The sequence below is a fragment of the Triticum aestivum genome, chromosome 4A (genome assembly GCF_018294505.1).
Source record: "Triticum aestivum cultivar Chinese Spring chromosome 4A, IWGSC CS RefSeq v2.1, whole genome shotgun sequence".
Taxonomy (NCBI): Eukaryota; Viridiplantae; Streptophyta; class Magnoliopsida; order Poales; family Poaceae; genus Triticum; species Triticum aestivum.
Genome location: NC_057803.1, coordinates 427,568,564 through 427,585,116, shown reverse-complemented (window position 1 = coordinate 427,585,116; position 16,553 = coordinate 427,568,564). Strand labels below are relative to the sequence as shown.

At 45.6% G+C, this 16,553-nt stretch overlaps 1 long non-coding RNA gene across 2 annotated transcripts; it reads right to left on the bottom strand.

Moving 5' to 3' along the window:
* Positions 1-6,753: 6,753 nt before the first annotated feature.
* On the bottom strand, positions 6,754-11,007 carry LOC123086214 (uncharacterized). Of its 2 annotated transcripts, none has more exons than XR_006440680.1 (3): positions 9,522-11,007; positions 8,561-8,668; positions 6,754-7,794 (listed from the first exon to the last, which is right to left on the bottom strand). It is a non-coding gene; the product is annotated as an uncharacterized lncRNA (long non-coding RNA). The 2 variants fall into 2 exon arrangements; XR_006440679.1 differs by having other exon boundaries at positions 6,754-7,789.
* Between the last annotated feature and the right edge of the window lie 5,546 nt (positions 11,008-16,553).

Here is a 16,553-nt window from a genome sequence, read left to right as displayed (position 1 = left end):
ATTGCTCGCTTGTGTGACTTGTTATTTAGAATCTCAAATGATGTTAGAGGTTTTGAAAGCATGCTTCTATGGTTCAAACTCAGTTGGAACAAGTTGCTAAATCTCAAAGAGAATTGCTTGATGAAGTGAATACCAATATACATGACTTTGATGTTAGAGTTGCAACTAAAGGAGGTAAAATGACTCAGGAACCACTTTATCCTGAGGGACACCCAAAAAGAATTGAACAAGATTGATACGTCTCCAACGTATCTATAATTTATGAAGTATTCATGCTATTATATTATCAACCTTGGATGTTTTATATGCATTTATATGCTATTTTATATGATTTTTGAGACTAACCTATTAACCTAGAGCCCAGTGCCAGTTTCCGTTTTTTCCTTGTTTTTAACTATCGCAGAAAAGGAAAATCAAATGGAGTCCAATTGACCCGAAACTTCACGTAGATCATTTTTGGACCAGAAGAAGCCCACGGAGTACCGGAGGTGGGCCAGAAGAGTCCCGAGGTCACCACGAGGGTGGGGGGGCGCCCCCTGCCTTGTGGCCGCCTCGAGAACCCCCCTGACTTTTCCCCGACTCCAACACCTCTTATATAAACCAAAACTTCCAGAAACAAACCTAGATCGGAAGTTCCGCCGGTAGAAGCCTCTGTAGCCACCGAAAACCAATCTAGGCCCTCTCCAGCACCCTGCCGGAGGGGGCCATCATCAGTGGAGGGCATGGAGGAGGATCGCAGAGGGGCCATTATCGTCATGAAGGCCAAGGACCAGAGGGGGAACTCCTCCCCATCCACGGGGGAGGCCATGGAGGAGGAAGCACAAGGGGGAAAACCTCTCCTCCTCTTTCTTGGTGGCACCGGAGTGCCATCGAGAGGGGAATCATCGCCGCGCTGATCGTCTTTGTCAACATCACCATCATCATCACCATCCTCATCTCTTTTACAGGGTCCACTCTCCCGCACCCCGCTGTAATCCCAACTTGAACATGGTGCTTTATGCCACATATTATGATCCAATGATGTGTTGCCATCCTATGATGTTTTGAGTAGATATCTTTTGTCTTTGGGTTGATTGATGATCTAGATTGGTACGAGTTGTATGTTTTATTTTGGTGCTGTTCTATTGTGCCCTCTGTGTCGCGCAAGCGTGAGGGAATCCCGCTGTAGGGTGTTGCAATACGTTTATGATTCGCTTATAGTGGGTTGCATGGGTGATTGAAACACAAACCCGAGTAAGGGGGTTGTTGCGTATGGGATAAAGAGGACTTGATGCTTTAATGATATGGTTGGGTTTTACCTTAATGATCTTTAGTAGTTGCAGATGCTTGCTAGAGTTCCAATCATAAGTGCATATGATCCAAGAAGAGAAAGTATGTTAGCTTATGCCTCTCCCTCATATGAAATTGCAATGATGACTATCGGTCTTGTTAACAATTGTCTAGGACAATTCCGCACACCGATCCACCATTATTCCACACTCGCTATTTATAATATTTAGTAATATATTCTAACTTTATGATAACAGCACCTACTTTCATATTTTAGCTCTCCGATATCATGCAAAGTTACCCACTTCACACCCACAACATAGTTTTATTTCTCATTGCTAGTTGGAAGCAAACGTTCAGTGTACGTAGAGTCATATCAGTGGCAGATAGGGCTTGAGAGAATATTGATCTTACCTTTAGCTCCTTGTGGGTTCGACACTCCATACTTATCACTTCCACCTTTGGAAATTGCTACGATGATTCCCTGCACTTGGGAATTATCAAGCTCTTTTCTGGCGCCGTTGCCGGGGAGCAATAGCGTGGGGTTGATATTCTCGTGTGTGCTTGTTTGCTTTCTTCACTAAGTAGATTTTGTTTTTCCTTTTTGTTTCTGTTTAGTTGTGGGTGAAACATACAAAAAAACTAAAATAATGAAAATACAAAAAAAATTACTTGCCTCTCATGCCTAAAAAGTTTTTCAAAAAGAGAAGTGATTGGAAAGTTATGCACTGAAGAAGTGAGGGTCGACCTTGAGCACTCGTGTTCATGCTCACAGAAACAATGTAGAATTTTTCATGGAAGTTTCTCTGTAAATAATTATCCCCTTATATACATGCATTGTATTATAAAAATAATGTGCCAAGCTATGGTTTTAGGATGATTAGATTGCTTGCTTACTACGTGCAGAACAAAAATAGAAACTTTGGCTGTAGCGCGTGATTTTACATTTTTTACTGGAAAGTCAAATGGGTCTGAAACTTTTTGCACATTACTTATATATAAATTTTTCATTTTTTTCAAATTTATTTCATAATTTTTGGAGTTACAGAAGTTTACTAAACATCCAGATTACTACAGACTGTCCTGTTTTAGACAGATTCTGTTTTTCGTGTGTTGTTTGATTATTTTGTTGCATCTATGGCTATTATCGGAGGGTATGAACCATAGAGAAGTTGAAATACAGTAGATATAGTTCAAATATGAAATTATAATGAGTTTGCAACAGTACCTAAAGATAGTTATTTGCTTTATTATACTAACGGATCTCACAAAATTTTTGTTAAAAGTTTTTTGTGGATGAAGTGTTCAAAGAACGAGGAGTTTCCGATGTGAGAAGAATAAAGAGAGGCAAGAGCTCAAGCTTGTGGATGCCCAAGGCACCCCAAGTAAATATTCTAAGGATACTCAAGCATCTAAGCTTGGGGATGCCCCGGTTGGCATCCCATCTTTCTTCTTCAACAAATATCGGTATACCTCGATGTGGGTGTTAAAATCGGTGGATCTCGGGTAGGGGGTCCCGAACTGTGCGTCTAGGTGGATGGTAACATGAGGCAGGGGACACGATGTTTACCCAGGTTCGGGCCCTCTTGATGGAGGTAAAACCCTACGTCCTGCTTGATTGTTCTTGATAATATGAGTAGTACAAGAGTTGATCTACCACGAGATTAGAGAGGCTAAACACTAGAAGCTAGCCTATGGTATGATTGTATGTTGTTCGTCCTACGGACTAAACCCTTCGGTTTATATAGACACCGGAGGGGGCTAGGGTTACACAGATTCAGTTACAAGGAAGGAGATCTAAATATCCATATTGCCAAGCTTGCCTTCCACGCCAAGGAGAGTCCCATCCAGACACGGGACGGAGTCTTCAATCTTGTATCTTCATAGTCCAACAGTCCGGCCAAAGGATATAGTTCGGCTGTCCAGATACCCCCTGATCTAGGACTCCCTCAGTAGACCCTGAACCAGGCTTCAATGACGATGAGTCCGGCACGCAGATTGTCTTCGACATTGCAAGGCGGGTTCCTCCTCCGAATACTTCATAGAAGATTTTGAACACGAGGATCGTGTCCGGCTCTGCAAAACAAGTTCCACATACCACCGTAGAGAGAATAATATTTCCATAAATCTAATTCGAATCATTTTTCATAACCAATCTCAGCGTGTTTCGCGAGGCGGTTTCCTTGGCACGTCTTGTCGAAGCAGAGATCATGTCCCCTTTATTACGGGATCCTCATCAATACGGACGTGGGTAACCCAACCGTGCCTATTGGTAGGACTCCTAGATCTTAGGTAAGTCCCAAATGGCCACGAGGAGGACGCTTGATATTCACCCTCTTTATAAAGGGGACAAGGCCTTTTCCTCTCGATCTTAATCGAATCCGCCTCCCGCCTCGAGTTCCAACACCCAAAGCTCAGGTTTAGGCACTTCGGAGCTTCAACTATGTCCGGATCCAACCTTCAAGGTCGGTGGATGCCTTCCTCTGTCACGGAGGAGGACATCAAGAAGTTGAGAGAGGCCAGATATCTGACCGCCGAAATTTCGCATCGCCTGCCTGCCTGAGGGCAAGTCGTCCCTACTCCCGAACCCAACGAGAGCGTCGTGTTCATCTCCCACTTCATCCGAGGACTAGGCCTTGCTCTGGATCCCTTTGTTAGGGGTCTTATGTTCTATTACGGGCTAGATTTTTATGATCTGGCCCCGGATTCCCTTCTTCATATCTCGACATTTATTGTCGTATGTGAGGCCTTCCTCTGCATTACCCCTCACTTCGGCCTGTGGCTCAAGACCTTCGATGTGAAGCCGAAGATGATCGAGGGGTAGCACGCAGCGTGCGAAGGTGCTTCAATAAGAAAAATTGCTGACGCTCCATGGCCTGAGGGTTACTTTCCAGAGGTGTCCGGACTGTGGCAGCGGGAGTGGTTCTACATCACAGCTCCCCGAAGTGCCAAGTGGGTAGCTGCCCCCACCTTTCGCTCAGGCCCCCACCACAACTGATGTCATGGATCAACAGGGGTCTGAGCTGGGGTCTGCCAAGGACATGCCAATACTGCAAAGCCGTATCCGAGATCTCTTTGAGAGAGATTTCAGTCTGGTTATGGTAGTGCAAGTCATGCTAGTTCGTCGAGTCCAGCCTTGCAAACGCCGGCCCCTTCGCATGTGGGAATTCAACCCGGAAGGACCGCGAGCTATTCAACATTTCCTCGGCATGATGCACGAAGAGATGTACAAATTGTTCTTCGGACCACAAATAATGTGTCCGGACATCACTGAGGATGCAGGTCTGAGCTGCAATCGCCCAGATACCCAAGTAAGTAGCCCCGCATCCGAACACACTGTCCATTTATTTATCGCAACATTGCCCCAAAAAAGCCGCTCTTTGACCCATGATTGGATAGGGAAGGCAAAGTTGATCAGGTGTTCGGCCCCCCTCCCTGAGACCTCACCAAATCCCGTGCTAACCAGGATGCTGAAGATCGCGCCTTATCAAGTGCCCTCAGGAGAAGATAAAGGGGGGAACAAGGAGGCTAGCGCCTCCGCGAAGGAGGTTAGCCGGGGGGAGGAACTGAAACTTCCTCTCCCCAGGGACGGAAGAGAACCGCCTTTGAGGACCCGGAGACAACGGTCTCCAGACGGGGGAAGAAATCTCCGCCGAAGGGTCCTTCCCTAGAGAATACCCTGGCACCACTATGCCCTCAAGGGGATCAGCCCTCCACCGAGCTGTAAGTAAAAGGGTAAATGAAAATATCTCACTTTACCTCTGAGGAAACTAACCGAGGCATTTATCTTGCAGTTCGGATCTTAGCCCTTCTCAGCAGAGCTCGTCTTCAGGGGATCTTCTTCCAGAGATGATGGAGAGCGAAACGCCTCCCCCTGCCGCACCGCCTCACGAGGTGGGCGACCCCGAGGTGTCGTCGCGGAGGGTTTCTCCTGGTCCGGCAAGGCCAGAAGGTAATCCTATGGACACCCGAAGTCCTCAGTATCTGGCTATCGAAGAGAGCAATCGAAAGAGTCCGGCACCATCTGGTGTGCGGTCGGACGTACTGAGGGATCTACTGGGGCAAGCGGCTATCTCATAAGAGCACCGCACATTAATGAGTACGGTGATTGAAAGGATTTCGTCCGCCGAAAGCGGGTTGCATGAAGCCTTTATGAGTCTACTGACGAGTTTTGAGGTACATGAAATGATGTACATTTTTGATAGTACCGCACATTTTTAGATGTGCCCTGTGTAGATAGTAGCCCCTGAGACTCTGGTTGTCGTCGAAAACGGCGGCAAACAGAGGATCATAGTCCCAGGTAATAATCAAACCGCCTTTATGCGCAGGTGGTTGAAGCTCCGGTGGCAAGCCGGACTGATGGATTTGCCGAACTAAAGCGGCAGCTGGATGCGGCAGATGCCGACATCGTGCTTGTCAACAAGCGGCTTGACGAGGGATAGGGTCAGTGATTTTTCTGGTGATTGTCACATAATAAGAGCAGCATGATGCATGTATCTTTAATATGTCGTGACTGCAGATGGAGCTGCCACCGTGGAGACCCTTCGGGCGGAACTTGCCCGAGCCAAGGAGCAAGCAAGGAGTAGCAATGCGGCCGCTTTAAAGGCGGCCGAAGAGGTAAGGGCCGAACAGGCCGCACATTGCGAGAGCAAAGAAAATATAGCCAAGATGGCTGTAGAGTTAAAAGATGCTGCTGACCGTTACCAGCTTCTTGAAGAAGAAAACTGGGCGAAGGCGACGGACCTAGAAAAGGCCCGGGTGGCTGCCAAGGAAGCCCGCTCCAAAATTAGAGCGACGAAGGAGGAGCTGCATCAAGCTGCTGATATTGTATCTGGGAAGCCCTTCTTGTTGCGGACTAAGTTTGGGGATCCGAAGTATGCACCTCTGGACCGGCTATGGAGTTCTGCGGACGCCTACGGGGATTTGGCTACAAGTGCTCCTGATGCGGCTTAGTTCTTCAAGGATCGGAAAGATCACGAAGTGGAAAAACTATTTTGGTCATAGTTTCATGCTCCAGCCCGTCCGCTGCTGTTGAATGAGCAAATGACCGAGTGGGCCGAGCTCCATAGATTATCCGGACTTGCCATGAGGTCCGTTGTGGATCATCTATGGCCGAGAGGGCCAAGGCCGAATAGCTACTTTAGCTTAATGCAACAATTCCTTGGTGTTGTGCCACACATCGATGCTGTAAAGAGGTCGGCGTGCATAGAAGGCTCGTGGATGGCCCTTGCCCGTGTCAAAACATATTGGGTGGAGATGGATGCCACCACTATTGCGTCACAGGGTTCGTCCATAGGCCGAGTGGCTGCCGAGCACTACTTTGAAGAAGTTCTTGAAGGCGCTCGTTCGATAGAGGCTCAGTGCTCGAAGAATATTATGTTTGAGTGACATGTATTCCCATTGTAAAAACAATGTTTTATTAAGTTTATCCAGGCTGTATTTATACTTTTTTCGAAAGTACTATGATGCCTCCTGTGCGGCCGTTTATGTATATATGTACTAGCAAAAGGGCCCGTGCGTTGCAACGGGAGAAAAATATATCACATTCTCTTCTAATCTAGAAAAGGTGGTATACAATCTAGGAATCTGTTCCACAATTCCAGCTCGTCTATTTCAACATGCCTTGCATGTAGATTTAAAAAGTACATACAAACAGGCTAGCGATAATCCATTTATTCAAGACATGCGCGGAATAATGTGTTATTGTGGGTAAAGGAAAACAACAAGAATATACGATGATACATTAGCACACTATACGGAGACATGCATGCATCATGGACAGTTTTCGGTTCAAGCATCACCAACTTATGGCATGTTCAACAACATTTAATGTTGAAGTTATTTAAAAATCCATAATTATTTCTAATAAATTATTTCTCCACCATATAAAATCTAAAATAAGTATTTTAAACTTCCACTTTGAAAGAATAGACTAAAGCATTAAGTATATGCAAGTCACCTTAAATTCAACCAGAATATTGTTTTCGAAGTCAAGTGATTTTATTATTTTTAGAACAATAGTAGCTTAATTTTGAGTTAAAATAAGTAGGATGTTTTTTAAGTATTTATAAGAGAATTCGTGTACTACTGGCTGCTGCTGATTTACAAGGCGATCACTGATGGGATCGATGTACATATCTGTAGTTAATCTATATTAGCGCCCACACACACATGTACCTTGGGTGTTTCCTCATGGCACCGTACCTGGCGGAGATAGACTTGGACCACGTTGAGGGCTGCGATCTGCACTTTGTGCAGCGCCATTGGCAGCGACACCGGAGCGAACCGCTTTGCGACTTCTCGTCGGCTCTCTTCTTCTATGTCCCAGCTCATGACGACTTGTAGAAGGAACGCGACATGCGTTTTCCACAACCTAGAATGAAAAATCTTGGTAGCAAAGGAAAATGTCGAGGAATGAGAAAGAGCAAATGTCTCTGTCTAAATAGCACAGTTAGTATTACAGCAAACAAACCTGCACCAACTGCCTTAACTGAACCTTGAAATCAAGACCTAGTTTAATCTGATCTGGCCAAAATAAGCAGTGAATTCATGGAACATATAGTCATTTTGTAAAAGGAAACATATAGTTAGATTGTCCACTCTAGATCAAAGACTGCAGTTTGAAGGGACTGTCCAATCTACATAAATCATGACCATGTTTTCTACATTTCCTAACTAAAACAACATTGTCTGAACATTGGCTTAGGCATACTGTAATACAAATTGCAAACTGCTGACAAGTGTTGACCTGTCGTTGGTTTTTGATGACCATATAAATTTACTTGGGTGGAAAGAAAATTTCAGTCATAGTGATAGCTCCAGCCAACAACCAAAAAATTAGTCTCATTGGTTATAAACATCGAGCAGTCCAAAAAGTTGTCGGCTCTAGAGCAGTACGGAACATCATCATAATCAGATATATCCTGAGAATACTGAAAATGTACAGCCAGCAACATGAACAAAGATAACATGGCACACACTTAAATTATGGGGAAGAAACATGATGTGTTTCTTACAATGAAAAAAAATAAGTTATCTCTTCAGTGGTGCAAACACATTATTGCCACAATGGGCATAGAAGTCGCTTTGCAGGCTAAAAGTACTACCTCCGTACCAAAATATAAGATATTTGGAAGGCCTGGTACGGAGGTAACACTATTTTTGTTGGTAATAGCACATAGAGAATAATACAGACAACTAAATGAAGTTAAAAATGCTATGTTTAATCATGTAATATCATGCACGCACACTAAAGAAAGGACAGTTGTCTTTGATAGAATTTCCAGTTCACCTGCACTGTGAAAGGACTGGAATCGCATATAAATGCCATTATCCAGTGAAGTAAGGTCTCAATGCCATTCTCCAGCATATGATTGATCACATCCTGGATGCTTTGCATCTACGAAAGAAGAAAATATGTCAACATAGAGCAAGATAAATAACATCTAAACGAAAGTAGTAGAGGATGCTTGGGCCGCTTTCAGATATGTTCTGTTCATTGTTTTTATCTTTGCAACCTGATGGATCTTTTGGATTAATTGAGAAGCCCACTTGTGATGCCACTGGTATTTAGATTCTGAAGAAACTGTGGATAGCAAACTTAAGTGTGTTTCCCTTGCTTTTAGTAGTCCTCTCATCACCACCTGACGGCTGTTCGATTGCGCATTGACGAAGGCATGTATGCAGTTTCTCAATCTGGAGAAATAGATAATTTAAGTAGGAATTTCTACCATGAATAACTACACAAAGTTTGCTCAGTTTCAGCAGCCGAGCAATGCCGGGTAGCCCATTCTCATCGCTGGAAACTATGGACATGAGAATATCTCCATGTTCATTTTCTCTATGGATGTAGTAACTAAGCATCATTAGGTTACACGACAACCATGATTAGATGAAGTATGATATCCCCTTACGTGAAAGACAAAACCTTTATAAGTTGGAGTCTGGCTTGGACCTTATTTTCTTATTTATAATCTATTACTGTAACTTTTATAATGTAAAGCCTCTCTGTTTTGTCGTCCAAAAATTGGGAAGCAAGAAACAGAATTATCTCTGTACTGAAAAGAACTACAAAATCTAAAAGGATTTACCTATTAGCGCTTAAAGTCGTCCAGGTAGACGACTATCAAGCATAATGCAGTATTCAGCAACCATCATTTCAAGGCGATTTACATACAATTGCATGTTCTACACGTTCGGAAGTAGTACCACTGTGAATGGAGCTCCCTGATGCAGCTGATATGGATGCATACCTGGAAAGAACACAAGGACAAAGTATACAGGGGATATTGCTTGACACCGGCTCATGTGCTTCACCAGCTAAGGGAAGACCTTGGGATTGGGCATGTCGTGCACTGTTCCAGAATCTTCATGATGCTAATGCTAGAACGGCCAATAGAACCTGATTGAAAAATCACCGTTTTCCTTCCTAGTCCTCTAGTGATGTTTGGTGGTGCAACCCATTGTTGCTGTAGGTACATTAGGTAAAGCCTCTACTCCTTTTTCTTCCATTATTATTCAGTTGCAGATGCAAATCATCTAATGGGTAAGATGTATTTTTTTCTTTGCCATACCAAAAAAGGATGTAGTTACTTACCATCCTACCATCATTCCATTACACAACAATCCTGATTAGGAGAAGTATGATATCCCCTTCCGTGAAAGACAAAATATTTAGAAGTAGTAGTCCCACTTGGACCATATTTTCTTGTTAAAAATCTATTAGTTCTTAAAATGTAAAACTTCTTTATTTTTCACATCCAAGTATTGGGAAGCACCAACCAATATTATGTTTGTACCAAAGAAAGAAGAACAAAACCTAAAAGGATTAAGTTATTGGTGCTTGAAGGTCGTCCAGGTAGATGACTATAATTGTAACATTCAGCAACCATCATTCCAAGGCGATTTACTTCATACAATTTATCTACTACATGTGTGTTGTGTTTCCACATCAATATCACCTTTATTTGTAACTGGCATATTTATAGGACAGGTTCTGTAATACATAAAAACTCTAGGTCTAATACTACATTTTAAATTGTGAAGCAAAATTCAAGATTATCAGGCCCAATGGAATCTCATATGTCAATGAGTTACATCTAGTTGAACTGAACACACTTGCACACGGTTACAATATAATGACAATATGATAAAGAGCCGCAATTTTCCTTTCATATAAAGGAAAGGGGAATATATTACTGTCACGGTAAGATTGGATAGGATCAAAGTATAATTTCCGTTGAAAAGCTCACTCTGATAAAAAAAAGTGTACCAAATTGGGGAATTTTTAGGCAGTCAAATTTTTCTATGAAGTGGTACAGTAGAAAGAAGAAATTACCTAGGCAGAATCAAGCCGGCAGTTCGAAGAACATCACCTCGCCTCACAATAGGGTGGTGGCGATGTTCACCATTGGAACCAGGCGGATGGGTCCGACGGCAGATAGAGTGTGCCTAGAAGGAGTCCTAGTGGCGAAGCCAGCGGTGTTGGGGAAACCAATGTCAAGGTGGAAGCAGCGGGGAGGAGTCCCGGAGGCGCCATGGTAGCAAGGTCGGGGAGCCGCCAATGGCCGCGACGTCGAGTGCCACCGGCGGTAGAAGGCCGCGAGTCCCCGGTAGTGGATGGGTGCGAGTGTGTTGGCACTTGGTGTAGGGGTAGGCGCGGCGGCGGGGTAGGAGGCGGCGGCGGACGGCTGTGAGGGGCGGGGCGGGGCTGGATGTCCAGATGAGATCGAGAGGAAGGCTGGGTTTGTTTTTCTATTCTATCACTCGTACCGCTCCAGGTTCAGTTAATATGAGGAATGCGGGCCGAATTACTAAATAGTACAGTGACCTTTGTGTAGAAAGGACGCGACGGTGAAAACGTGCTAACATCATACTATTAGTACCACCTCGTTTATATTACGATTTTGTCTATACGAATTTTAAAAGTGTATTGCGACTGGGAAAAAGCGTATTGTGACGGTGAACCCATGGAGTCAATCCGTGCTTTATTATTAGGGAAAAATATAACCTGAAAGATGGCACTCGTCGGCTTCAGCCCCCACGCATATAATGCGGGGGTGTTCGCAGAAGACGCATGTTCACACTTGATCCAATGTCTTGGTCCATTAAGGAGGTGATAGCGCAGCGAACTAGGAAATCGGACTATAATGCTTTAACACTTTCACTTAGCCAGAGGACTTTGACAGTGGGGCTACTATATATCCCCTGGTGGCTCTGCGCTCATCCGAATTCGGGGCGTGTACATGCCTGGCCGGGAAACGGCCCTTCGTCAAGGCGGAGGAATCCCGAAGATTCCCCTAGGTCATCGAGTGGTTGACCAGTCTCACGTTATATCATGACAGTTAGTTTTTGGCTTTCCCTACTGAGGTGCTCATCCGGATGAACCAGGGCACAATCGCAGTAGTTCTCCTAGTGACGCCTTAGCCGATAGAGCGGAACGTAAGGCGGCAAAACACAGGAGCCGGGCAAACCCAACATTTGACCAAAGACATGATTCAGAGCTGATGCATATAAGGCCAAACTCGCGACGCCGCACACTCCCTAAGGTATTCGGTCTTTATGATGTAAAGCGGGCTTAAACAATGCCCTTTGTAATAAGCCCCTAGTGTCCAGGTATGTGCAATATTCTGACGTGGCCACATGCCAATACGTCAGCATCCTTCTCAATTGTACTGAGAATCCGAGGGATGTGTATCAATAAGAGACAGTAAAAAAGGTTTACACAGGGTCTTAATCTAAAAAGAATCCTTGAAACAGGTCCCTGCTGCACGTCTGCGCCTCTGTCTCCGTTGTGCCATATCCTGGACGGGTGTAGCACGATGGTCATCTATAAAAGAGAGGAAATTAGTTGAAAAGTTGTCGTGCAAAAAGGTAGGTTATACTAAATAAACCATGTACAGTTCAAGATGAGTAAAGTTGAGCCTAATTGTCACTTGTTTACACGCATTGAGCCCCTTGTATTCTTATAGGGGTATAGCCATCAAACATGTATTAATTATATATAGCTACACCGGACTTGTCTAACCGTGGCCGTGGTCTTAACAACCTGTCAGATGCTCTAGTTGGTGAGGACGTCTAGTGTGCGGCTGCCAAGGCAGCCGCATGGTCTTCCACGCGCAAGTAGCACTCAATATTTCTATTTGCTGTAATGATGCCACGTGGACTGAGCATCTTGGGCATGAGATAAGCGTAATGCGATATTGCATTAAAGCGAGCGAAAGCTTCGCGTCCGAGTAATGCTTGATAGCCACTTTGGAACGGAGCGATGTGGAAGGTTAAATTTTCGCTGCGGAAGTTATCGGGAAAGCCGAATATAACCTCTAGTAGCAGGGAGCCCGTGCAATGGGCTTCTGGGCCTGGCGTTACTCCTTTAAAGGTAGTATTGCTATGGCTGATTTTTGTTGGGTCTATCCCCATTTTGCGGACTGTGTCCTGATATATCAGGTTTAAACTACTGCTGGCGTCCATCAGGACTCGTGTGAAGTGGTATCCGTCAATTATCGGGTCTAACACCAAGGCAACCCATCCTGCATGCCGGATACTTGCCGAGTAATCGTGATTGTCAAAGGTGATCGGTTGGGACGACCAGTGGCAGAACTCCGCGGTGATAGGCCCTGGGGCATGTGTCTCTAGGAGTGCCGCTTTGTTTCTCCCCTTTGTCATGTGTAACACGTTTACAGTTTTGACTTCTGGTGGGAATTTCTTCTGTTCCCCAGTGCTTTGCTTGCGAGGCTCGTCCTCGTCTTCGCTTGGTGTATCCTACCCCTTGTGTTCGGCGTTGAGCTTGCCGGACTGCTTGAAGACCCAACATTCTCTATGGGTATGATTTGCAGGTTTATCGGGGGTGCTGTGGATCTGACATATTTTGTCCAAAATCTTGTTTAGGCTGGACAGTTCGTCTCTGTTGCCTTTGGAGGGCAACTTTTGCTGACCTGGCCGAGAGCTTCTGAATCTGGCGTTTACCGCCGTGCTCTTCGGGTTGTCTTCTTTATTCCGGCACTTGTTTTTGCTGCGTCGTGGCTTCTCGTTTCCATCCCTGACTTCGGATGTACTTGGATCGCTGGTGCTACATCGGGCTAACCAGCTGTCCTCGTCGTGCAAAAGCGGGTCATGAGGCTTGTTAATGCTGCCATTGTTCTCGGCTTTTCTTGGCCGAGGTGTCTGGCGAGCCATTCATCTCGAACGCTATGCTTGAAAGCTGCTAAGGCTTTGGCGTCCGGACAGTTGACTATTTGGTTCTTTTTAGTGAGAAACCTGTTCCAAAGCTTTCGGGCCGACTCTCCGGACTATTGAGTTATATGACTTAAATCGTCTGCATCCGGTGGTCGGACATAGGTCCCTTGAAAATTTGCCCGAAAAGCGTCTTCGAGCTCCTCCCAGCTTCCAATGGAGTTTTCGGGGAGGCTTTTAAGCCAATGCCGAGCTGGCCCTTTGAGCTTGAGGGGTAAGTACTTGATGGCGTGGAGATCGTCTCCTCTAGCCATGTGGATATGGAGGATGTAGTCCTCAATCTAGACCCCAGGGTCTGTCGTTCCGCCATACGCCTCTATGTTTACGGGTTTGAATCCCTCTAGAAATTCATGGTCCAGCACCTCATCGATGAAACATTGGGGGTGTGCGGCACCCCTATATTTGGGTGTACCGTGGTGTTCGGATGTTTGTTGTGTTGCATTGCATGCTGGAGCGCGCTTGCTTGGCCCATAGATGGATCTGGTTGCGCCATCCTTTTGATGCGAGCCCTCACGTGGATCGCGTACTGGCTTGTGTGCGGCATCGTTTGCCGCTCTGTGTTGGCCACGAGGTCGTCTATCCGACCAGATGGCTGTTTTGTTTTTTGATTGAGGGGGATATAAGGCCTCCTCATCGAATTTAGGTAGAAGCTTTCGCTTCGGGTAGCTCTTTGTGTGGCGACTACCGCCGTACTTTGCTGCAGTGTTGAGTACTTCACTCCATCTAATTCTGAGTGTGTCTTGTGCAGCCCTGAGCCTTTGCTTCTGCTTTTTCAGACTCCTCGCAGTGGCAACAAGCCTTTGATGTTTATTCTATTGCTCCGGGTGCCTGTCCGGTGTGATGTCGTCCGGACTGTTATCTTCGACGGAGTCGGGTTGTTCGGTTTGATTCTTCGTGTTGCCGTGGTTGGATGATGGTTCAATGCCGTGTTTGTCATCCGCTGGCTCACCCTGCTCTATCGCTGGGTCTATATGATCGCTGTTTCTGCCGAGGCGGGATTTGGAGTGGCGCTTACGCCGCCGTTTTGACTGCATCTCGAGGGAACAACCCTTCGTTGCGTCCTTCCGTTTCTTGTCGTCGCTTTCTTTGGGTGTGTCCACCATGTATACATCATATGATGAAGTGGGCGTCCAGTGCCATGTGGGCAGTGGCTCCTGTTCGTCTCCTGCATCGTCGTCCATATCGTCGATGTATTCGGAGTCGAAGTCGAGCATGTCGGTCAAATCGTCGACAGTGGCTACTAAGTGGGTGGTGGGTGGCGGCGAATTTCTTCATCATCCGCATCCCAATCCTGCCGGACATAGTTCAGCCAGGACTCTCCGGACAGGGAAAGAGACCTTAATGAGTTCAGTATGTCGCCGAAGGGCGAGTGCTGAAAGATATCCGCGGAGGTGAACTCCATGATCGGAGCCTAGTCAGATTCGATAGGCACGGGCGCAGGCGGTTTGGAGTCCGTGGCGGGGGAAGAATCTGACAGTTTGGCGTCATGGCTCTAGTGAAGGGTAAGGTCGATACTCGGCTCGATCGCCGATGAGAATGCGGCCTCCGTGGCGGGGTCTATCCACCCATCCCTGGAGGGTGCAGTTGGCTCCGAATTGAGGGTCGGAGCGGTCACCGGTGCGATCTCCTAAACACTGTCCGATGGTAGAGCTAAATCATGCTCATCGTGACCATGCGGCGCACTCGGCAAGGGCTCGAATCCATCGAAAATGAAGTCTCCATGGACGTCGGCTGTGTAGTTCAAGTTCCCAAATCTGACCTGATGGCCAGGGGCGTAGCTCTCGATCTGCTCCAGATGGCCAAGCGAGTTGGCCCGCAGTGCGAAGCCGCCGAATACAAAGATCCGTCCAGGGAGAAAAGTCTCACCTTGGACTGCATCGCTATCGATGATTGAAGGAGCCATCAAGCCTAACGATGAAAACATAGAGGACCTCTCAATGAAAGCACCAATGTCGGTATCAAAACCGGCGGATCTCGGGTAGGGGGTCCCGAACTGTGCGTCTAGGCGGATGGTAACAGGAGGCAGGGGACACGATGTTTACCCAGGTTCGGGCCCTCTTGATGGAGGTAAAACCCTATGTCCTGCTTGATTGTTCTTGATAATATGAGTAGTACAAGAGTTGATCTACCACGAGATCTGAGAGGCTAAACCCTATAAGCTAGCCTATGGTATGATTGTATGTTGTTCGTCCTACGGACTAAACCCTCCAGTTTATATAGACACTGGAGGGGGCTAGGGTTACACAGAGTCGGTTACAAGGAAGGAGATCTACATATCCCTATTGCCAAGCTTTCCTTCCACGCCAAAGAGAGTCCCATCCAGACACGGGACGAAGTCTTCAATCTTGTATCTTCATAGTCCAATAGTCCGGCCAAAGGATATAGTCCGGCTGTCCGGATACCCCCTAATCCAGGACTCCCTCACTCGGTTTTTGTTTTGTTCACATGATTTGTGTCCTTTGTGTTTTTCTTTTTCTTTAATAACCATGCTAGTATGAGATGTCCCTTCATCAATTTATAGAATACTTCATGTGCTTCACTTAAATCTTTTAAGTATGATCTTATAGAATTGGTCTTTGAGCTTCACTTAAATCTTTTGAGTATGGTTTTATAGAATGTTTCGTGTGCTTCACTTATAAATTTTGAGCTTGGATATGGGTTAGTCTATATTAATTGTAGAATGCTCCATGAACTTCACTTATATATTTTTGAGTATGAATAACACTATCATCTAAAGCGGCTTTGGAAGAGTGTCAACTTTAGGAACTAGTGATCCCGCTATTCTGAATGAGGAGAATTTTGCTTATGTGGGGAGCAGTAAAATTTCTATGTTCGTAGATCATGAAAAGAATGCTTTATGTGATGGTAGTATTGTTGAAATCATTCATGATGCTACTGAAAATTATTATGAGGGAGGAATACATGCTTGTAGGAGTGCAATAATATCAAGTTTTCCTCTCTATGTGCTTAAAGTTCTGAAGTTATACTTGTTTTGCCTTACTATGCTAGTTGATTCTTGTTCCCATAAATTGTGTGCTCACAAAATCCCTAGG